This window comes from Nyctereutes procyonoides, unplaced genomic scaffold (assembly GCF_905146905.1).
Source record: "Nyctereutes procyonoides isolate TBG_1078 unplaced genomic scaffold, NYPRO_anot_genome, whole genome shotgun sequence".
Classification (NCBI taxonomy): Eukaryota; Metazoa; Chordata; class Mammalia; order Carnivora; family Canidae; genus Nyctereutes; species Nyctereutes procyonoides.
This window is the reverse complement of record NW_026575035.1, coordinates 606,043-629,353: the sequence shown is the minus strand read 5'-3', so window position 1 is coordinate 629,353 and position 23,311 is coordinate 606,043. Positions and strand designations below refer to the sequence as shown.

General features: G+C 41.2%; 1 long non-coding RNA gene across 2 annotated transcripts in view; it reads left to right on the top strand.

Annotated features, from left to right (window-relative positions):
• LOC129505274 (uncharacterized) overlaps nucleotides 1-20,069 on the top strand; it is a 31,185-nt gene extending 11,116 nt beyond the window's left edge. The window contains exons 3-5 of one of the 2 annotated variants that reach the window (XR_008663503.1): nucleotides 1,839-2,044; nucleotides 17,560-17,718; nucleotides 19,981-20,069. This is a non-coding gene — a long non-coding RNA (uncharacterized LOC129505274). Of the gene's footprint in view, nucleotides 1-1,818; nucleotides 2,045-17,559; nucleotides 17,719-19,980 lie in introns of both variants that reach the window. The other variant, XR_008663502.1, reaches the window with a different exon arrangement.
• Nucleotides 20,070-23,311: the final 3,242 nt, after the last annotated feature.

Below are 23,311 nucleotides of genomic sequence, written 5' to 3'. Positions count from 1 at the left end.
AGCAACTATATCTTGTTCCTTTTAATATGTATTTCCCTTCAGAATCTTATCTCAACCCACCCCCCAGTTCAAAGCAGCTTCTCAAAGTAGTCCTCTCAACAGTTAACAATTCTTTCCCTGAAAGGCATTCCAGGGATGAAATTTTCTCCATCCTGTAACATTCCCAGCAATGTCGGATACCTCCTATAAAGTGGTATCCTGGGAAGTGCCCTCGCTGGCCTCCTGATCTAAATATAGGATCAGTGAAGAGCAGTCCTCGTCTTCTCTTCATCATGGGTCTAGGACCCACTTCTTTTTTCTCAGCCAGATGATAAGAGGTTCTGGTTCAAATGGAGTCTATTGTAATGTAATGAGGGTCGCCTGGCTGGTTCAGTGGTTAAGCATCCACCTTCAGCTCAGGGCGTGGTCCTGGGGTCCTGGGATCGAGTCCTGCATCAGGGTCCCCACAGGAAGCCTGCTTCTCCCTCTCCCTGTGTCTCTGCCTCTCTCTCTCTGTGTGTCTCAAATAAATAAATAAATAACAAACAAATAAATAAATATCTTAAAAATATAGTAATGTAATGAAAAAAGCTCTTCCCCCATCTGTGTCGCCACGTACCCTCTCTCTTTCACTATATGCCTTGCTTCCTGGAGGTATATAAAAAAAGGATGGGAGGACTGTTGACCTACCCTTTTCTGAGGCCCCCAATAGATATGTCTTATATGGTAATATAGACTATACCCTTTATAGAAAATTCAGCATCTGAGGCTCTTTTCTTGGGAGTTCAAGAAAGGCCTGGGTGAGCATTGCAACACTATCGCCACCTACACTTGGGAAAGAAACTCCAAAAGGTTATAATTTGTCTGCAACATGAAGTGATCAACGTCTATAGTCTGGTCTGAGAGGAAGCAATTTAATTTCTGAACTATTGAACCATAATTCAGGAGCGGAAAGGACTCCTGAGTGGCACACACAATTCTTTGTAGGAGTATAAGTGTCAGACATCATTACATGGAAAAATGATACGCTCTGTTTATATATCTGTTCCTTCTCTCCTTCCACTCTCATCCCCAGCCAAGCCACAATCTTTTCCTGAATTCATTTTGAAAAAAAAAAAATCACAAAAAAATGTTTACAACAAAATCTTTTCTCACTCTCAGCTATGTTTATATATATAGCTGCAGCAATGGTCATCCGGTACAATGAGTAAAGACTTACAAGAAAGAATGCCAACTGCAAAAACTGAAGAAATAACTAATTTGGCACAAATGCCCTGCTCTCTTCCCTCTGGCACACACTCTTATTGTCTGTCTCCTTCATACTTTCTTGTGTTAAGGTGATAGAACTAAGAGCTGTCCCCCAGACCTCTAGACTTATGAGAAGATGCTGGAGCAAGCCCCAAACTAACTAAATTGAAAAAAAAAAATTCAAAACCACATCACCTTCCAGTCATAGTCAGGGCATTCCTGGCCTTATTTTGTTGGCCTCAGAAAAGCTCTTTGATGTCCTAGGTACTAGGGGGGCCATCCCTCTGTCGGCCAAACAAAACCCATCTGTGGATTGTTTTCAGACAGATGGATGCAACTTTGCAAACCCAAACCATCAGCTATACACGCAGGATATTGTAGATTCCTTCCATCTCATCTTCCATGTTCCTCGAGAAGTGTGTGGCAGACCCTGTGCCTGGTTTTATTAATATTATTGTCTCATTTAATCTTCTGGGCATTTTACAGAAACACACACTTTGAAAGATTAGGTGACTTCCCCCAGAGCACACAAGCTACTAGGCAGTAGAGCTAGGACAGGGGTGACATTGAAGTCCATGCTTTGATTCCTAGGTTGTGCTGCTTCTCCACAGAAAATGGGGAAAGCCGTGGTACTCCTCCCTGATGAACTGACACTCAGCTGCTATGTCTTCAGGATGTCATTGTGACCTGGAAGAGCCACGGAGAGTGGAGAATCCTGGACACCTTTCCCAACACAAGTCCTCTCTCCCATCCGTGCATGAATCATGTGCCTTTCCTGAGAACCTTTCATTATTCTTCCCCAACCAGAAGCAATGAGGTTTGTTGGATAATTGGCAGATTTTTTTCTTTCTAGTCCCAGTCTCCTTGCCTTTAAAAAAAAAATTATTTATTAGAGAGAGAGAGAGAAAGAGAATAAGCAGGGGAGGGGCAGAGAGAGAAGCAGGCTCCCCGCTGAACAGGGAGCCTAATGTGGGGCTTGGGATCCTGATCTGAGCCTAAGGCAGACACCTAACCAACTGAGCCACCCAGGCACCCCTAGTCCCAGTCTACCTTCAGTGGCTGTGAGATCTTAAGGAAGTCATACTTGTTCTCAGTTCCAAATTTCTAAAGTAGAACAACCATCCCCAATTCCTCCTGAATGAATCAAATGATAGTAGTGTGTATGAAAGTACTTCATAAATGGGAAAATATTTTATGTGATATTCTGGTTCAAGTTTAAATTCCAAAAGTTGGGTCAGTGTGTTACTTAGCACACACCTACCGGCAAAAAAAAAAAAAAAATGAAATCACATAAACTAATTTTGTTCCTTTGCTAATATTGTAGCTAATGTTCTAAAACATATTGGTGTTTAAGTGCTGATTTAACAAATGACACAAGTTTGGGTAGAAACCAAGAGAGTTGTCAAATGAGTTTTGACTATTGTGGTTTATTATGTGCTTCTGAAGTGTAGCCAGATTAAATTGTGATGGGGTCAAGTGGCGATGCACAGCATTAAACCCCAGAGCTGCAAGAGCTGACACCTAGAGTAAGAAACAGTTTGATTCCATAGTGTTCTGAAGGGAGCAGGTGACTTAGCAATTCTGTCTTTATTTCCTCCTTGGTGTGGACTTACCCCTAAAAGAGAGCAGAAGCTGGACCTTTACCTCCTTTAATCTGTGTCTCCTTCAGAGTAAGGAGATTAAATTCGAGACTGCAGACTCAGGAAGGTGCTAACTTCAAGACCAAGTAAGCAGTTGCAAGCTATCATAGCTCACTCAGAGCCCAATTTATCCCAAGGAGTTTTTAGAATGAAATATGTTCCTTTAACTCTTAACTTTAAAAAAAAAAACAAACTAGCCCTTTGCTAGTTACAGAAAAATTCCATCTGGGTGATAATCAGAATTTTCTTTACTATTACCAAGTGCTTTCAAATATCCTATCTTACATGAGGAAGGATTATTCTCTTTTTATAGATGAAAAAACTGATTTCAAAGAGACTAAGCCACATAGATAGTAACTGGTAGAGGTCAAATGTGAACCCAAAAGTTCTTTTTCTAAAAATATCTTAAGTGTTTTTCTGTGCTCTCGTCCTTTTAAATTCCATCAGTCAAATTCTGGGGTCGTCTAAAGCCATGGCTTTGAAATTGGTGAAACAACTAACAAACTCAGGGCAAATGGTTAATTTTCATGAGCCACTTAATGCAGATTTTATAGGATAAAACCAGTTTAAAGATTATTTCCTACTATTCTCCAACAATTATTAAACTTGTCACAGCACACATTCAAAACTTTTTTGTTGTATTGTTTTATAAAACATTCCATATGACTATAACATTGTCTTTTAAATGCTGAAACTAACTTCCCTGTGTACGTGCTCTGTCTTGACTAGAACATAAGAGTCTTTAAGAACAGGGCCACTTTTGGTTGGTGCCAAGGTTGGGGGATGAGAGGGATGGGGAGACAGAGGATCTGGGCTTGAGATCTGGTCTGGTTAACTCAGATGTCCAGAGAGGGCACTGGAATGTCCATAAGAAGCCCTTAATCTCAGATGTGCCAAATTTTTTTGCTAATAATTAAAATTGTACTATGTTTTAAACTTGAATATGCCTAGGATGACATTTGTAAAACATTAGGTGACCCTAATTATGTTTTAGAATTATCTATATTGGCTACTTTTGAGAAGTAACAAATATTCCCAAGCTCCCATGTCAGATAAACAAAAAAGGCAGCAGGGAATGTTTGATGAGGAATTATAGACAAACTGGCCAACTGTGCCTTGACCCACAAAATTGCACATAGCCTAAAAGGTGCTGAGTCAACTGGGAACGATCTGATATTAATGAGCAGAGAATCAAGAACATGAACTTCCTGCCAATTCAGGCAGGTGGGGCCATTGCAGTTACTGTCTCCTGATCAGCCTTCACACAAGTTCAGACCTGACCCTGCTCTTCCAGGGAGAAGTTCCCCAGTGCAGGCAACCACAAACTTAGTCCTATGATCCCATCCCCGCCCAGATCTACTAGAGAAGACCTTTCATCTCTCCTGTGGATTTCCTCATTGAGACACCTGAAGAGTCCTAGGTAAATGACATTCTCCCCTAGACCAAGACTTATGTAAAAACCAGGAGGGCCACATTCTGTTTTCTAAATGAATACTTTCCCCCGGCAGGTAGGTGTCTGCTTGAGTGACTAGGAATTAGGTGCTCAAATTGATCAAACCAAGTGGTTTCAATAAAACTTTATTTTTAAATAATATCCTAATTTCTATTTCTCTACTTGAGTGTACAGGAGGGGAATAGAAAAGCAAATACCAATAAAAAAGAGCAGAGAGTAAAACAAATCATATATCCAGAATAATAAAACAAGCCAATTATAGACAAAAAAATACATATGGACATTTTACCAAGAGGCATGAATAAGTACATAAAAAGCTGTCCAGACATTAGAGGAATTCAAATTAAAACCACAGAGTAAGGGGACGCCAGAGATGCATAGTTGGTTAAGCAACCAACTCTTGATTTTAGCTCAGGTCATGATCTCCGCTCAGCTTGAAGTTCTGCCCTCGCCCTGCTTGTGCTCACTCTCTCAAAATAAATAAATAAGTCCTTTAAGAATGAATGAATAAATAAATAATAAATATATAAATATAAAAACCACAGTGAGATGCCACTATACACCTGTTAGAATGGCTAAAATTAAAACAACTGACCATCTAGAGGATAGGCAAAATATAGAACAATTGAACCCCTAAGATGTGCTGATGGGGACATAAAATGCTACAGCTACTTTGGAAAACACTTGGGCAATTTCTTAAAAAGCAAAAAATAATAATAATACACTTCCTATATAATCGAGCCGTTCCATTCCTAAGTATTTCTAAGAAAAATGAAAGCACATGTCCATATAAAAATGTGTGCATTAATATCTAGTATTTGTCAAAAACTGAAAACAATCCTAATGGCCATCAATGAGGTGAATGAACAAACATGGCATATCCACACAATGGACTACTACTCAGCAATAAAAAAAGGCATGAATATTAATACACCCAAAACATGGATGAATCACAATGTAACTAACCTTAGTGAAATAAGCCAGACATTTCTTTTTCTTGATTTCTACTACTATTTTTCTGGATTATGTCCTCAAGTAACATATGAAAATAATGCCTGGCACCTAAAGGAGCTGCGACCTTCCATATTGAAATGGTCTTTATGCTCGTCCTAGACTTCATTAAATTGTCTAGAGTATAGAATGCTAGGTTAAAATTATTTTTCTATGAACATTTTACTTTTGAAAAGTCTAATACACAAATTCAATTTCTTCTTCTGTGCAGATCTATATTTTTTTTAATCTCGGAAGAGGTTTCTATTTATGCCATATCTTAAAGTACTGAATTTTCATGAAGTTACATCTTGATGAGGGTCTTCTTTATTTAATCTTCACTTCACTTGGTAGATTGCTTCCATAAGAAGGTTCTTTAGCTCGCGGAAATTCTCTTAGTTATTTTTTTTCTTCTTCCTTGATTTTCTCCCCTCCCCCAGCCTTTTGGTTTTGTCTTAATTCTTTTCTTTCTGAAATTCTTACTATACAACTTGTTGGTATTTTGGCTTGACCTTCTGTTTTGTTTTTTTCTTTCTATATTTTCCTCCTTTTTTTTTCTCCATTTTACTCTGCTTGAAATCATTCTATAACTGTAATTCAAACCCTTCTTAAAAATGTAGGGGGAGGGAATAATCATAGAGTTAATTCCTAAAAGCTCTTTTTTTTGTTTTGTGATTGCCCAATTCTTATTTTATGAATACCACATCTTCACAGTTCTCTGAGGACAAGAAGTAGAGTTCACAGATTTAAAAATCTTCTTTTGTTCTCTAAATTACCAGTTATTTTCCATTTTTTCCTTGGTCTTCCAAATGGCGGATTTTCTTTTTATATAGTGATGTTTGGTTGTTCTTGTATATTTATATTTTATGTTTACTATTTCAAGGTAACTGATGTAGGTTTTCTTTCCTGCTGCATATGCATTTCACTTTCCCAGTAGGGAAAGCTCCATGTTAGGCTGAATAGGGCAGAAATCTCCCAAATGGAGGGAGCTTAATAATATCTACCCAGACAGTTCTTTAATTCTTTCCTAGAGAGTTCTAAGTTCAGAGGAAGGTATGTGGGAGAAGAATGTGGGAACCAACTGACAAAGTCATTTCGTAACCAGATTTTTAATTAACTCCTGGGTTTTTTTTTTTTCAACTTATTTTGAAACAATTTTAGATTTACAAGAAATTTCAAAAATAATACAGATAATTCCCATGTACACTTTACCCAGATTCCCCCAATGATAAGAGCTTACATAACATTATAAAAGCCAAGAAACTGATACTGGTACAATACTATTGAGAATATAGACTTAGACAGATTTCAACAATTTTACACTATTATTTTTTATGCTGCATAGTTCTATGAAATTTTATGATATGTGTAGATTAATGTAAACATACTAACAGAATATGAGACTATTCCATCACCACCAAGAAACATGCTTCCTGCTATCCTCTTATAGTGACCTTCTCATCCCACCCCAACCCTAAGCCCTAGCAACTACTACTTTATTCTTCACCATTAAAACTTTGTCACTTCCGAAAGGTTACATAAATGGAATCAAATAGAATGTAATTTTTTGAGATTGGCTTTTTTAGCTCATTACAATGCTCTTGAGATTCATCCAGTTATTTGCTTATCAATACTTTGTTCTTTTTTTATTGCTAAATAGTGTTCTATCATATGGATTACTGCAGTTTGTTTATCCAGTCACGCATCGAAGGACATTTAGGTTGCTTTGAGTTTGGGACTATTGCAAATAAAGATGCTATGAACATTCATCCGCAGGTTTCCATGTGAACATAAATTTTCATTTCTCTAGGATAAATACCCAGGAATGTAATTATATGGTCAGATGGTAACTCCATGTTTAACTTTTTTTTTTTTAAGATTTATTTATTCATGAGAGACACAGACTGAGAGAGAGAAGCAGAGACACAGGCAGAGGGAGAAGCAGGCTCCTTGCAGGGAGCCCAATGCAGAATTCGATCCCGGATTCCTGGATCACAACCTGAGCCAAAGGCAGATGCTCAACCACTGGGCCACCCAGGCATCCCTCCATATTTAACTTTTTAAGAAACTGCCAAACTTTTACAGAGTGGCTGTACCATTTACATTCTCACAAGTAGTGTATGAGAGATTCAGTTGTACTGCATCCTTGTCAGTATTATCACATTTTTTATTGTAGTCATTCTAATAGGTATGTAGTACTTTAATTTGCATTCCCTAATGCCTAATGATTTAGAGCATCTTTTCATGTGCGTATTTGACATATGTCTATTCTCTTTAGCAATACCTTTGGTCCAATTGTGCTTGGGTTGATTGCCTTCTTTCTATTGTTCAGAGGTCTCTATATTTTCTGGATATATATCTTATAGTTTAAATAACTGAAAACTCATTCCTGAAATGAGGAAAAAGAAACAATCTCCAGGAAGGATTTTTCAAATTAAAAGTGTGTTTTTCACTTGTTTCTTCATTTTCTCAGCCAAGAGACAAAATACTTAGGTTGACAAATACACCCTGAGAAAATCATCAAATAAAAATCTCCTTGACAGCAAATGTCATTTTTGATGCAATTCATTTTTGATTCTCACTTGTCTGGCACCTGTTAAAGCATTTTTCGTGTGAAATATTATACTCTTACTGGCATGTTACTAATTATCTTTAAACATGTGAATATTATTAATGACCATGTTCATAAATATATTTTGATTGAATTGCTTTGAATTAGGATAAAAATGAGATGACTCTGATAAATGACTGAAAGTGGGATTTCTTGAGAAATTTCTTTGATAATATGAAGTCAAAGCTTTGCATATATTTCAACAATAATCTGAAGATGCGCTTCTATCCTTAAAGAAAAATATAGGAATGCCCATTTTATTTCTATTTATTCTCTTTAATATGCTTAAAAAAAAACCCGGAGTAACAGTTGTTTCCCAGAAGCTATTTCACAAAAGGAAATTGAGTGCTCTTTTGAGATCAGGCTGAGATATAAACATACTGATTTTAAATTTATTTAAAAAAAAAAAGAGTGCAAGGCTCAGACTACAATTTCACTCAGAAATTTCCCAGCTTTTCCACAGGTGTTCTCAAAAGGCTATGACCATCTCACATTTCCATTCCTCCACCCTCAGTCCCTCCCCATGTCCTCAAATCATGGCACTGAGGTCAGTTTTCTGGCCATAAGAGGGGCTTCTTCTGTTGGCATCCACTGACATCACTCTCACTGGGGTTGCCAGAGCCTCACAACCATTCTGTTCTGGCAAATGCTGTTTTAAAGTCAAGGAAATAACTTTGTCTGGCTTGGGTCAAACCTTGGCATTGGTAAACACCAGGGGTTCTCGGTAGCAGAGCCACGGACATTTGGACATGATTATTCTCTGTTTTGGGGCTGTGTTGTACAGTCTTGGGAAATAAGAAAATCTTGCCATTTGTGACAACATGGATGAAACTTGAAGGCATTACACTAAGTAAGATAAGTCAGAAAGAGACTGACAAATATCATATGATATCATTTATATGGGGAGTCTAAAAAAGCCAAATTCACAGAAACAGAGAGTAAAGTGGCTGCCAAGAGCTGGGGGCGGGGGGTGAAAGAATTGAGGAGATGTTGCTCACAGGTACAAACTTACAGTTAGGAGACAAATAAGTTCCAAAGAGCTAACACACAACATTGTAGTAATAGTCAACAATGCTGTGTTATATACTTCAAAGTTGCTAAGAGACCAAATCTTAAACGTTCTCACCACAAAAAAGAAACGCTAATTATGCCACATAATGGAGGTGCTGGATAATGTTATGGTGGCAATCATACTGTGATATATAAATGTATCAAATCAACACACTTACACAATGTTATACATTAATTATACCTCAATTTTTAGAAATAAAATATAATATAAAAAGCATTTTCCATGCCCTGAAAAAAAGAAATAAGCATACTTGAGCATAGCTTCATTGACCCAAATTCCCAGCTACATTTGCTAGGTCCTAATTCTTAGAATTAATATATTTGCAAATTCTCAGGTTCTGATTATAAGTATGCTTATGTTTTAAAAGAAAAAAGTTTAAGAACTGGAATTTGGTGCTACTTTCTTAGTTCAATGTATTAATGCTTAAAATTGAAATTACTAGAATTATATATCTTTAGATAATGTCTAGTTTACTTTTTTCATTCATAGCAACTCCTAAGCATTAGCCAAACTAGCAAAGATTGACTTTATTCTTTTTTTAAGATTTTATTTATTTATTCATGAGAGAGACAGAGAGAGAGAGAGAGAGAGAGAGAGAGGCAGAGACACAGGCAGAGGGAGAAGCAGGCTCCATGCAGGGAGCCTGTCATGGGACTCGATCCCGGGTCTCCAGGATCACACCCTGGGCCAAAGGTGGTACTAAACCACTGGGCCACCCGGGCTGCCCACAAAGAGTGACTGTAAGACTTAAACATCTTTGCTCTGAAGATATGAGCAACAAAATAAGCCCCTTAAATAAAACTGTTCCTTTGATTCCAGGGGCACTGGTCTATTCAAGAACTTTGAATGGATAAAGAAGATGTGGTTTATGTATACAATGGAATATTACTCAGCCATTAGAAACAACAAATACCCACCATTTGCTTCAACGTGGATGGAACTGGAGGGTATTATGCTGAGTGAAGTAAGTCAATTGGAGAAGGACAAACAGTGTATGTTCTCACTCATTTGGGGAATATGAATAATAGTGAAGGGGAATATAAGGGAAGGGAGAAGAAATGTGTGGGAGATATCAGAAAGGGACACAGAACATAAAGACTCCTAACTCTGGGAAACGAACTAGGGGTGGTGGAAGGGGAGGAGGGCGGGGGGTGGGGGTGAATGGGTGACGGGCACGGAGGGGGACACTTGACGGGATGAGCACTGGGTGTTATTCTGTATGTTGGTAAATTGAACACCAATAAAAATTAATTTATAAAATAAAAAAAAAAAGAACTGCTTTGTTGTGCTCTGTATGAGTAGACAAACATGTAATGTTGGCTAAAATGAAGGCTTATCACAAAAAAAGATAAAAAAAGACCAGCGTCTAGTCTCCCTTGGTTGTTTTAGGACTCACCCCGTGGAAGAAGTTCTATTTCCCCATTGAGGATGCAGATATTGGTCACAATATAGCCCCTTGGAGGTTCCTATTGTCCCAGTAAAACAAGCTTCTGTCAACTGCCCCCAGAAGCACGCTGGGTACAAGTCCTGCCTATGCTTACCCTGCCCCGTTGTCCCCCGTAATGGGCCTTTGTGCCCATATTTCTGAGGTTGGCTTGAAAGAGAATATGTAGTCAGGCAAGGGACTTTAGTAAAACACACAGCAGAATAATTTATCGAGACATTAAATTTAATCTTATTCTCCCTATTGTGTAAGACAGAGTGCAAATTTTTTTCTCTCTTCCTCATGCTTTTTATATAAGCAGTTTCATCCAGGAGACTTAGGGCCTTTTTTTGGGCAGCTTGGCCTGGAAGATGCCCTGGAGCAAACCTCCAGGACCAAGGGTAGAGGGGGTTGATGGGAGGGGACAGACTGAGAAGGGGTTGGTTTTCAAGAGTGGTGGAGGCCCAGTCTCTGGCTGAACTCTAACGGGGGAGCCAACAAAAGCAGATGAATGCTGGGTTGGATACCAGGAATGAGGGAGGAGCCAGCTCAGATGGGCTCTTGTGCCTCTACTCAGCCTAAGTGGGCTGCAGCCGCCCACTGGCAGAACTTGGATGTTTGGGGGCTGGGGGAGCATTACTGTGATCAAAACACCTATTCCCTAACGTCCTTAATTGTGAAAATACACTCCTGCTTGACCCTCAGGAAAGGGGAAAAAGTTCCCCAAACCTGACTGGGATCAGAAAAATAAAGCTCACAACCAGACCAGATTTAATTGGATTTTGAACAAATGAAGGAATGTGACATTTCTCAGACGCAAGTATTATGCAGCAAATCCATTGTTACTACAATGCCACACCCGCTGCAGCTGCTTAGGGGTTTCAACCAGATGCCTCCAGAGAACATTTAAAAAAAAAGAAAAAATCTCGGGGCACCTGGGTGGCTCAGTGGTTGAGCATCTGCCTTTGGCCCAGGGCGTGATCCTGGGGTCCTGAGATGGACTCCTGCATGGGGCTCCCCACAGGGAGCCTGCTTCTCCCTCTGCCTATGTCTTTGTGTCTCTTATGAATAAATAAAATCTTTTTTTAAAAATCTCTTAGCAAAGATTACTGCTTACAGTGGGTAGTCAGAAGGGCTTTCAAGCTTGTTTAACAGACTCACACAATTTATTATTTATTGATGTGATCAGTAGAATGAGACACGTGAGAATTAAACCTTACAAGTCCCATTTCACATTAGACAAAAACTGGGTTCTAAGAGAGCTGGGAGGTCATAATTGTTTAGTTCTAAAAAACCAAAGTGGAGGACTGGTGTGGAACACCACACGTTCTGCAGGAAGACATCATTTGGTGGAAGTCTTACGGGGAGAATCAACTGTGGCGTAGGATGGTACAGGATGGGCTAACGAGGGCTAGAGACCAAAGTACAAATAGCAGATGAGTGAAGCCCGATTTAAGGTTGAGCCTGAGAACAGCAAGAAGGAGGAATCATTCAAGGATAGCCTCTCAGGTGATACTGTTCCCTTTAAACTTTATATGGGGTTGGCCATATACTGCATTTCTGATCCTTAATTTGAAACTTCATAGGATTTTGTGCATAGATTTTCCAAATGCTTGAGATAATTCAATTCTACAAATATTTACTGAGTATCTACCGTGTATCATGCATTATAGTAAACACGTGGGAGAGAGATAAAGGTGAAGAAGACGCAGTCCCCTCTCTTCAGGAGCTCTCAACTTCGTGGGAGAGATGGAAACAAACATAAATCAGTCTAACACAGGAAACAGTAGGTCATATATTAAAAGAAAGGTAATAGGGGCACCTGGGTGGCTCAGTTGGTTAAGCATCTGCCTTCGGCTCAGGTCACGATCCTGGGTTTGAGCCCTGCATCTGGATCCCTGCTCAGTGGAGAGCTGGCTTCTCCCTCTGCCACTCTCCTTGCTTGTGTGCTACCCTTTCCTCTCTCTCTCTCTCTCTCCCTCTCCCCCAAGTAAATAAATAAAATCTTTAAAAAAAAAAAATAAAGTAACATTAGTAGCTAAGATTTGTTGAGAGCTTTCTAAGAACCAACCACTAATATGTGCTACAACATTCTAAGGGATGTATTATTATTATCCCCACTTTCTAGATGAAGGAACTAAAGTCCAGAAAGGTTAAGAAATTTCCCCAACGTCAGATAACTAAGAAGAGTAGATCTGGAATTTGAACCCAGAGATACAGATCCCACAACTCAAGCTGTTAAACTCTGCTGTGAAATACAAGTAATGTGTGATAGTAGAACAGGATAGAACAAGGTCAAGTCGTTCACAGAGGAGAAATCAGGAACCAATAAAGACTTTTTGCTCCTTCTACTTATTAGGAGAAGAAGCAAAATGGGCAAGCTCTGTATTAATTTCATTTTCAAAGGCAAATACTTTCCTATTGCTTATTTATACTCCCCATATAAGCCAAAAAGTCATTAGATTTTAGAGTCCTTCAAAGAGAAAAGAAACCTGTCATTTAATTATCTTGGAAACCAATATATTTTTCACATATTTTTCCCCATAGATAGACATTTTTTCTTATTCCCGCAGGGAAAGTATAATGTTCTTTTTTGTGTGTTTTGTTTTTTTCCAATATGCTTCTTTTTGTTTGTTTTTATTTACTTTCCAGTTAACAGACAATGTAATATTAGTTTCAGGAGTAGAACTTAGTGATTCAACACTTCCATACAACATGCAGTGCTCAACACAACAAGTGTACCCCGCAATCCCCATCACCTATTGAGCCCAGCCCCCTCACTCTGTTTTATTTAGAATAATATAATCTCATTAGTCTATCTTTATGTCTACAACTACTATGATGTCTACGTAGAATAGTATTTACATTGTTCTTTTCTCTCAATCTAACCGTTTGTGAGAAGAACCTGGGTGGCTCAGCGGTTGAGCATCTGCCTTCAGCTCACGGAGTGATTCCGGGGTCCTGGGATCAAGTTCCCCACAGGGAACCTGCTTCTCCCTCTGCCTATGTCTCTACCTCTCTCTCTCTCTCTCTCATGAATAAATAAGTAAAATCTTTAAAAATTAAATAATTAACCCTTCATGAAGCCCTGATCTTTTTCCATCTTTGGGAGACCCTTATCAATATTTTCATATATACTTAATGGGAGGAAGGACTAAACAAAATAGAGTGTGTGACTTTTCTAGAAGTAGAGATTACTCACTGGAGGAGACTGGAATAGAACATGTAAATTCACTCCCAGTCTTGGGCTTAAGCAACACTGAAGGGCAAAGTAAATGAGGTTTTGACAAAGCTGATGGAATAAACGTGGAACAACGCAAATAGGTGAACAACAACAACAACAAAATCAATGTAATGTCTCTGAAATCCTCCTGTAAGAAATTTTATTTTATCCCAGGACCCTGGGATCATGACCTGAGCCAAAGGCAGATGCTCAACCCCTGAGCCACCCAGGTGCCCCTATAAGAAATTTTATGTGAGGATTATTCACACCCACAGTTGCCACTTTGTAGGTTTTCTCTTTATAAAATGTCCCTTTCTTCATCTTCATCCCAACGGTACGTTACACCATCACGTGTCATTTGTACAAGGAGAGAGTCACTTTGTAGGTGTAGATAAAGAAAGTTGTATTAGATAATCATATGTATTCCTTTCCTGTGGCTGCTAGAGCAAATTCCCAAACTCCCATCTCCTGGGTAACTTAGAGCCATAGGAATTTGTTCTCTGGGTCCTGGAGGCCGGAGTCTGAAATCAAAGGCACTGGACCAACATCCCAACGTCAGCAGATGTACCTTCCTTCTGGTGGCTCTGGGGGAGAACCCCTTCCTCGCCTCTTCCAGCTTCTGCTGGTGCTCAGTGGCTCTTGGCCCCACCACTGGATCTCTGTCCTCACATCACCTTCTCCTGTGCATGTGTGTGAGTGCCTCCCGTTGCCTCCTCCTTACGAGGACACTTGGAACAGCATGTAGCACTCCCTCGGTTAATCCAGGGGAGTCTCCTATCTCAAGATCCTGAATCCCATCTGTCAGGTTGTGTGGGGTGTGTGTGCACGCATGCATGTGTGTGCCCCTGTGGATGGAGATAAACATCTTTTGCTGTTCAGTTAGGGTTCCACTAACTGAGTCTCCTTATGGGTCTAGATGTCCTAGGCCCTGGCCTCTGCCCCCCAGCTGTCACACTGTTGTTTGATGACCACTGTTTGTGCACCTCAGTCTAGCACCTGAGGTCTGTTTCTCATGTCTTCTGGCCTGTGGTGCCATGTGACTTGTGTGGGGACTGTGAGGTCACAGCTCACTCACTACTCTCCAAAACGGGAAACTTCTCTAATCCTCAGTGGCCTGACCCCCCCCCCCCAAGTACACAGCAACACAGAGCCCAGGCCCCCGGGGTCCCTTAATATTGAGTGGCTTTCTCTGGGTGCTGGACCTCTGGGGTGCTCTGGGGCCAGGAAATCTGTAGTGACAGGACCTCAGGGGCCTCCGACCTGGAGCTGATCATGCACCTCGGCTAAACCATCATTCTTATCTTAGACACAGGGATGGCTCCTTAACAGGTAGGATGTTCACTGACCCCAATCAGGGAAACAAGAGCTCGTCTGCCCTTGGAAACGTACTGAACCGTGGTAAGGCTGCAGCATCCGTGGCCAAGAGCGATGCAGCTTGGCTCTGGAATTACTATTGTGACCAAAGACTCAGCCCCCATTGGAAACCCCATTGGGTTCAATCATAAGCAATATAGTCCTGCCATCAGAGGAGGCGAGCCCACGCTGCCAGGTCTTTCTCCGCTGAGCCTGGACATGCCCAGCTTCTGGAGCTCCAGAATGAGAGCCCATCCGACCACAACTGGCGCTACTTTGCTGCTGAATTCCCAGGCTTCCATTACTAAAGGTCTCTGTTTGCTTCCTTCCCTTCCTTGCTCACTCACATTCTAGCAAAGTGCCTCTCTCCTTGCACAAATGACACAACGTTCCGGTGGAACCTAGAGTGGGCATGAAGATGAAGAAGTGGACATTGTATCATGAGAAAATGGACAACGTGGCGACTGTGGTTGTGAATCATCTTTAATTATCTGCCCTTGTCCCATGTATCGTATTTAAAATCCCCGAGAGTTTTAGGAGATGGTAGGAAAAATTGAGTTTTGCACACTCAGTGTGTCAGTGTTAACCTCCTCCTCATTGGGCCATTGGACGTGTGAACCAAGTTTCAAGATCCGCCTCCAACCCGCCTCCAACCCTGGCCTCTGACCCCCCTTTGGTTGTGCTGTTGAGGGCAGTTTGAGGACTGGAGGAGAACGGTTTGTAATTCCTAAATTGCAACAACAACAACAACAAAAACCTCCTAAATTGCTATAGCAGTTGTTGTCATTGTGTTTCTGGGCGTTTTCAGGAGACCCTCTCTGTTTGAACAGTCAGCTTGAATGCTGATTTTATCAAACTGTGTGAAAGCTCTTCCTGTGTCCCTCCTAAACTATCAACCTCCTCTTGCTACTTGGTTCCCAAGCTCATAAACTATTTCTCTCTCTCTCCTGAGCTTCCCTGCAGGCTTTCTTTCCTCAGAGCTCATAGGAATTGTTTTCAAATATAGTTTATAAAATCTCCAATGGTAAAGCCCTTAGTCCCCATTACCTGCCTTCCTCCCCTTAACTTCATTACAACCTGTCTCTCCTCAAACGGTCCTGAAACTTGCTCGTTTCCAAAACCAGAGTTTTGCAGGCGCTCCTCATCTCTTTCTATCCTGATTACTCTTCGCCTTCCCATCTATTAGCCACGAGCCTACTCAAACACATTCCGAACTTTTCAAAAATTCTACCTTGCTCTACATCTCAGAGCTATTAATAGGTCCTCTAAGTCTCTTCCTTGCTACCTAGAAGGGTCAAAAGTCTCAGAGTCCTCCCTGGATTTTGTCAATGAGAAAACGAGGTTATGTCATTGGCCCAAGTGCTACAGCAAGTGGCTAAACACAGTAGGCAAAGATCTGGATTTTAGGTAGGTCATCTGACTTGGGTTCGAAGAGAAGGACTTGAGAGAGCCCCTTTGTCATATGGGTGGATGGACTAGAATGCGAGGGGATGCTCACTCAGGGCTCTAAGCTGCCATGACTCTTGGGAATCCAACAAAATGTGAGTGGCAGGGCAGTAACAGGAGGTGCTGAGCTTGGATCCATGAGAAGCCACGTCTGTGCCTCAGCACACCAGTGTTCCATTCCTGACTGAACTGGAGTGAATGCCATCTTCCTTTTTCTTTTTTTTCCCAAAATGTGTGTAAAGTAGAGTTTTTAGGGGAAAAAAAGGTTGAGATTTGAACATGAAGTGATTTCGATTTCTTCTAGCAGCTGCCTCCATGCACATGGTGTTGGAGTTTCCCTTTCTTACTGGTTATGAGTCCCTGCACGATTACTGGCCATAGTTTATAACTTCCAATAAATTTTGGTTATCACAGAAGTCTTGTTTCATCTTTTAAAGATTCATTTCTGTTCATTTTTTAAAATGAAATTACTAATTTAAAAAAAAGCTTTCCCCATGATCCCAGGACTGGCTAGATCCAAATAGACAGGTCCTATGTTTTTCTTTTGGGGAAGGAGCATGGTTTGCTCTTTATGAAGCTTTGCCTTCCCCTCTTTTAGCTGCTGGCTCCCCGAGCGTCCTGAGAAGACTAAACATCTCCTTACTTAACTGGGAGGTGGCAGTTGTGTCCCCGGTTCGCTGTAGCTGCTAACCTGGGTTGTGATCCTTGGGATGGACACTGGCTCCAACCTGCCCTGCTCAAGCCAGGCTCGAGCCTTTGAAGCTTTCCTGGGCATTGTCCATTCATTCTTAAGTTTGGCCACCTCCACTGCTGACCCCCAGCTGGCACATTCACATGCCCTTCCTCTGTCTATGCTGCTTTGCTTCTCCTGCTTGGTTTCCCAGCAACTCTATTACCCTGAGTCTCATCTTCTCTCTGCAGCCATCTCCAGGTAGGACCAGTGGGACCCATCGTCCTTACCTTCCAGAAACCCTAAACAGCCCTGACTCCCCTCCTTACCTCACAATCTCTGAATGACCACCCTAGTTAGCTTTCCCCCACTTAAGGAGAATGGGGGCAGATCAACAAGTCCCTGAATAACAGACATCTACTTAAGAGGCAAAGTGTCCATGTGCTTTCAGGCAAGGCCAAGCCTTATGAGGATTCTCCTGACACCCTTGCCTCTCTGGGTTTGGAGGAACAAAGCATCTGACCCTCTGCAAACTGCATTTCCTACCACAGGCTGCCTTCTCCCCTCTCAGTAGCATCATACCCCTTGAGGAGAAAGCCAGCTCCAACAGGTATGTCTCTAGATAGACTCTGGGGAGGTAGCTGGCTCTCTCACAGATGCCTCCTTGAGTTTGGAATTTGAATCATAGAATGACTTCTGTTCATAGCTTTGAGTCACCAAAATTTTAACCAACATGAAAAACTCCACACAGCATCGTTGTCTATACATATGTAATAAAATAAAGGCATTTTTCTAAAAATTGTTCATATTATAACAAAGTAATTTTCATTTAAGTAGAAGTATGTCATACCTGAGAGTTCCAGGAAGTCACATAATTGTCACCCAAGGAAGAAACCTGGGATTTACCTGTACAGCATCCAAAGGCTGCATTTACCAACAATCCCTGGAGCTTAGAGGATTACCAGGCCCTTTTGAAGATTAATGCTCTATTTATACTTCTTGTCTCATCATTTCAGCATATGTTCAACACTGGTTTAACAGTGACCCTATTTATACTTTATAAAGTCCACCCATGCATATGAGATAGAAAGTGGTTTTAATGAAAAAATATTATAATTCACAAATTATCTGGATCAAGAATGCAAGAAAATGTGCAAAGGGATGCCTGGCTGGCTCAGTTGATAGAGCATAGAACTCTTGATCTTGGAACTGTGCATCCGAGCCCCCACATTGGGTATAGAGATTATTCAAAAGTAAAATATTAAAAAAATATATGCAAAAGATTGAATACTGCCAAACTTTGATTTCTAAAATAATCAAGCGATGATATTTCCATAATTTTGAGGATCATAATTTGAGTACCCAAAGATTAAGAAATGAGCAGATACATGCCCTTCATAATACATACTGTTCTTTTTGCAATTAATTAAACAATGATTTTCTTGATTTGTATTCCTCTTTTAAAGTTTGAAAGATTATCTGAATCACATTTTGAGTAATCGTTTTGGTGACCACTTAATTCGATCTGAGACTTTTTTTTTTTTTTTAAGCAATCTACTTAAATTAAAACAGGCTGGGGCCTCAGGCTCTACTTGTTCCCTTTTGACCCTTTTGAAGAGCTTCACCTTCACAGGTGTTGGGAGATTGACTCATGGTGGGTAGTGTTCTCCCCCTGGTGGACAAACAGAAAAGGAAGCCTCTCTTCATTTGAGGATTAGATTACAATTTTCTTTTTTTTTTTTTTTAGCATTTTCTACACTTTTATTCTGTGATCATGATTACAATTTTCAAGCACGCTGTTTGGGGGGCTTAGTTTCTCCCTAAAAAGCTCCACTTTGTTACATTCAAGTTACCAAGACTCCATCAAGCAGTCTATGGATCTTTTTCGTTGTTTATCTCCACTTTTGTCTTTTTTTTTTTTTCCTTTGTGGTTCTCTTCCTCATTAAAATTATTCAGCCAACAATATTTCTTAAATGTCGGCCGTGCGTCAGGCACAGCTCTAGGCACTGGGGATGCAGCAGTGAGGGTGATTCAAAACCCTGGCACTGGGAGCTTATGATAATGTCAGATCGTGTTCACTGTGCGTTCCCTACATACCAGATTATGTACTTAGTGATTTTAAGTATTATTTAACTGAATACCGCCAACAACCCTATGTGGAAACTGAGAGGCTAAGCAGTTTGCCCAAGACCCAAACCAGGTAGGGAGAAGTTTGCAACACCCCCAACCCCATGGGAACTCTGAACCTTGTGGTCTTCATTTGATTCTCATTATAGCCCCCCCCTTTTTTTTAATTGCCTGTTTCCTCTGACTAACAGATGTTCTCCATGAGGGCAGGGACTGTGTCTGCTTGTTCACCATAACCCAGAGCCTAAATCCTGCCACAGCTCTTCTCCGGAATAATTGGTTAAATGGCTTCATGGTAATGGGATCAATGAGTTGAAAACTGAACTCTGGACTGATGGACTTCAAAGCCCTTCTCACCAAGGGACTCTACTACTCCAATGAGACTCCAAAATAGCAACCCTATACTCATTGGCTCATCTGAATTATTTTGGAATTATACATCCTCTCTATTTCCTTAAAGAAAAGGTGAAGACAACAGATCTTGTTCTAAAATGAGCAAGATCTGATTCTTTAGATTAAAAAATCTTTTTTTAAGATTTTATTTATTCATGAGAGAGATGCAAAGACATAGGCAGAGGGAGAAGCGAGCTCCCTGTGGGGAGCTCGATGAGGGACTCGATCCCAGAACCCCAGGGATCAAGACCTGAGCTAAAGGCAGACGCTCAACCACTGAGCCACCCAGGTGTCCCTAGATTTGAAATCTTTGAACGGATTTTCATTTGCCTCCTCCCCTGAATTTTACAGCTAGGGAAGACAGGAAGAAGCCAAAGCAAAATTCACGCTGGGCCTAGTGGATCCTCCCTTTAAAAGCCATTGATGCCTTGTGGTGGAGGGTGGAGCAAGATGGTGGAGCAGCCCCTTCCCGAGCTACTGAACCTGCGGTGAGTACAACCTGTGCCTGTACAAACAGGTCAATCTCCATGGTATTTCCCTGGTATTGGTTATTTTATAGGAGTTATTCCCAGAATCATTATATACCCGACATCATTATTTGCCACTTGCCAAGTGACTTAAGAGCATGATGGCCATCATTCAAATCTATTAACCTTTCTTACTGTGTTTGCAAGTAATCAGCAGCATTCTGGTCTCAGTTGCCTGGGGCAGAATGGTAAATATTGAAAGAGTAGTCTTGTCATTTGAAGGGCTTCTGGCTTGAATAAATGTTTGCTGAGGCTGCAGCGATGCCCAGGTGATTCCTTGGCAATAGAGCAGGAATCACCTTCCAGCGCTAGGGAGAGCAGGAAAGATCACCAGATGCAGGGACAGCTTGCAGGGTGGATGGCTCCCAGTCTACCCTTTAGGTTTGTAGTTTAAAGAGGAAGTGCTGGTGTCTGCTCCTATTATAAGAGACCTAGTGAATAAAACAAACCAAAAGGAGAAAACAGGAAAGTGATTTCGGGTGACAGTTGTTACACGACGACAAGAAACATCCCAAGGGAATCTTGAACATCACAAATCAGAAGGCCTAGCCTATCCTCCAACCTTTATTAAGATCAAAGGGATGGTTCTTCTCTAAGTCTCTCGTGTGGGGGGAGTTAGCTCTGTAAAGGTGAGTTTGCCAGTTAATTCCATACAGTTCTTCCTTTTTGCACACAAAGCTCTTCTCCCCAGGCAGATTGTGTTTACAGTTGATAACCACCATTTATTCTCTCCAACCTCTTCCTTCTCTCTTTCCCACCAGCCCATCTTCTCCTACAGTGCAAAACTCCTTTAAGCCTCTATGCAAAAGCCTCTCACATTTTCCTAAATCTCCCTTTCCTACCTGTAGGTGGCTACCCCAACTGCCCTCTGGGCATCTCTCTTTGAACTTCCTACTCTTGCTCAACCTGTCCCAAACTGAACTCATCCCAAAATCTGCTCCTCTTTCTAATCAGTGCCAAAGTCCTGAGTCGGGTTTTGGATCTACCTCCCTCTCATGAGTTCCTGGCTGCCCTCAGTCAAGTAGCACTCACTCTTTTCTCTGAAATTCTTTTAATTGGGGGATCCCTGGGTGGCGCAGCGGTTTAGCGCCTGCCTTTGGCCCGGGGCGTGATCCTGGAGACCCAGGATCAAATCCCACGTCGGGCTCCCGGTGCATGGAGCCTGCTTCTCCCTCTGCCTGTGTCTCTGCCTCTCTCTCTCTCTCTCTCTCTCTCTGTGTGTGTGTGTGTGACTATCATAAATAAATAAAAATTTAAAAAAATGAAATTCTTTTAATTGGCCTCCATGCTTTCCAAATGCCACTCCTGTATGAAACCTGCCCATTTATCTTTTTAAGCACAACTGCTGTCCATCTCTCCGCTGCCCAACAACCATGAGTAGCCCATTAGCAATTTAGAGAGAGACTCCCTGGCCCAGCTGCACCTCCAGAACTCTTCACAATGGAGAGTTCCTGGATTTACCCTGAATGCCCACTAAACTGCAGAACTCCCCCTCCGCCAAACCAACCAGTCCTCTCCTGTCTCCAGGTGTTCCCACAGCTGCTTCTTCATGGTATGCTGGTCTCAATTCCACCTTTCCCAATTCCATCCATTCTTATGGCCTTCAACTCAATTCAAAAGCCAGTTTCCAATTCCTCCTGAGTCTTTCTCCCAACTCTTCATAGCACAATGTTGGTGTCCCTCCCATCACACATTGCTTATTTTCTTCCTCTTGGTATTATAGTTATTGATTTACATATCTTATTAGACACACATGCCATACCCCTACCCTGCACATATGCCCCCCATGACTCCCCCCATGACCTACACACAACCCCCACCACATTCACATCACACACACACACACACACACACACACACACCATGCTGGAGGTGGTGACTTATGTAGTTAGGGGAAAATAGCAGCTTTGGATCGTAACTCTAACACCTACCTACATGGCTTTGGGCAAATTTCTTATCTATTCTGGACTTAGTTCTCTGATGGTAAAAAGTAATGCTCAGCCTTTTCAAATTAAATTAAATGTTTATTAACTGCCAGATGCTCACAAAATCCTGGCTAATTCTGGCCCTTGTTGTTCTATCACCCTTCTTGTCTGCAGATCATCTTACCTAGCCCATACCTTAGACAAAATAGTTTCTCAGAATGTTGGTTGTATTGAAAGATCTTGTCTTTAGGTGGACCTTTTGCTTAATACTTATCTCAAAATTTAGTAGCAGTTTGACAAGCATTGTGTTGACCTACAGGGCACTGAAGAGCATTTCCCAATTAGATTTCAGACTCCAGGGTTTTCAGCTGGCCCACACTGACCCACTTCCTACCCAATTATTGTAAAGCTGATCTTGGTATGATGAAGACTAGCTGTCACTTCTGTTTTAGAACAGATGGATCTGTATGACAAATAGATATCCAGAAAGTGAAAAACCGGCAAATGCATTGAAGCCTAACAACCTCAAGTCTGGTTTCTAAGACAGAGAGCCAGTGTCAGACTACATCAACCCAAAGGCTCCCTGAGGTCATTTAGCTGAGATGTCTCAGACTGTGGTCTCACCAGAGCTTCCTCCTGGGAATGATTGAGGAAAGTAAAACAGGAGACGAAAATCTGGTTTTCCCAGCCACAGACACATGAGCAGTCATTCAGATAAATAGAGCAAACAGTTACCCATGTGTTACAATTCCCAGGCTTCGTCCCACTGACAGTGATTCGCAAAGGCTGGAGGTTGTAGTAAAGACAGAAGGGCAGAGAGTACATTTCTCTCACCGAAACATATCCAGACAACCTAGGGGTCCCCTTCTCTTCTAGTAATTCTGAGAATCACTCTCTAAAACTCCTATAAATTTATGCCTACTTTGAGGATTAAGTAAAGGAAGACAAGCAGGGATTAAGACAGAAAGGTTTGGGGGCCAACCAGGAAAGGGCACAACAGAGAGAAGGGTAGTCTCATCAAAACATCCATCCACATTACTGCTTCAGACATGAGTTTTCTAGCTGGTACGTGTACCACGAGTTTAATGAAGAACAGCAAAGCACAGCTGCTTTTTGATAGAAAAATTTAAAAATCATTCACTAATTAGCAGTACATTAGTTCTCTAGTTCACACACTTGTCCTCTCCCCTTTCCCCCAGGATGAGTGAGCGTGTGTGCTCGTGTGTGTAC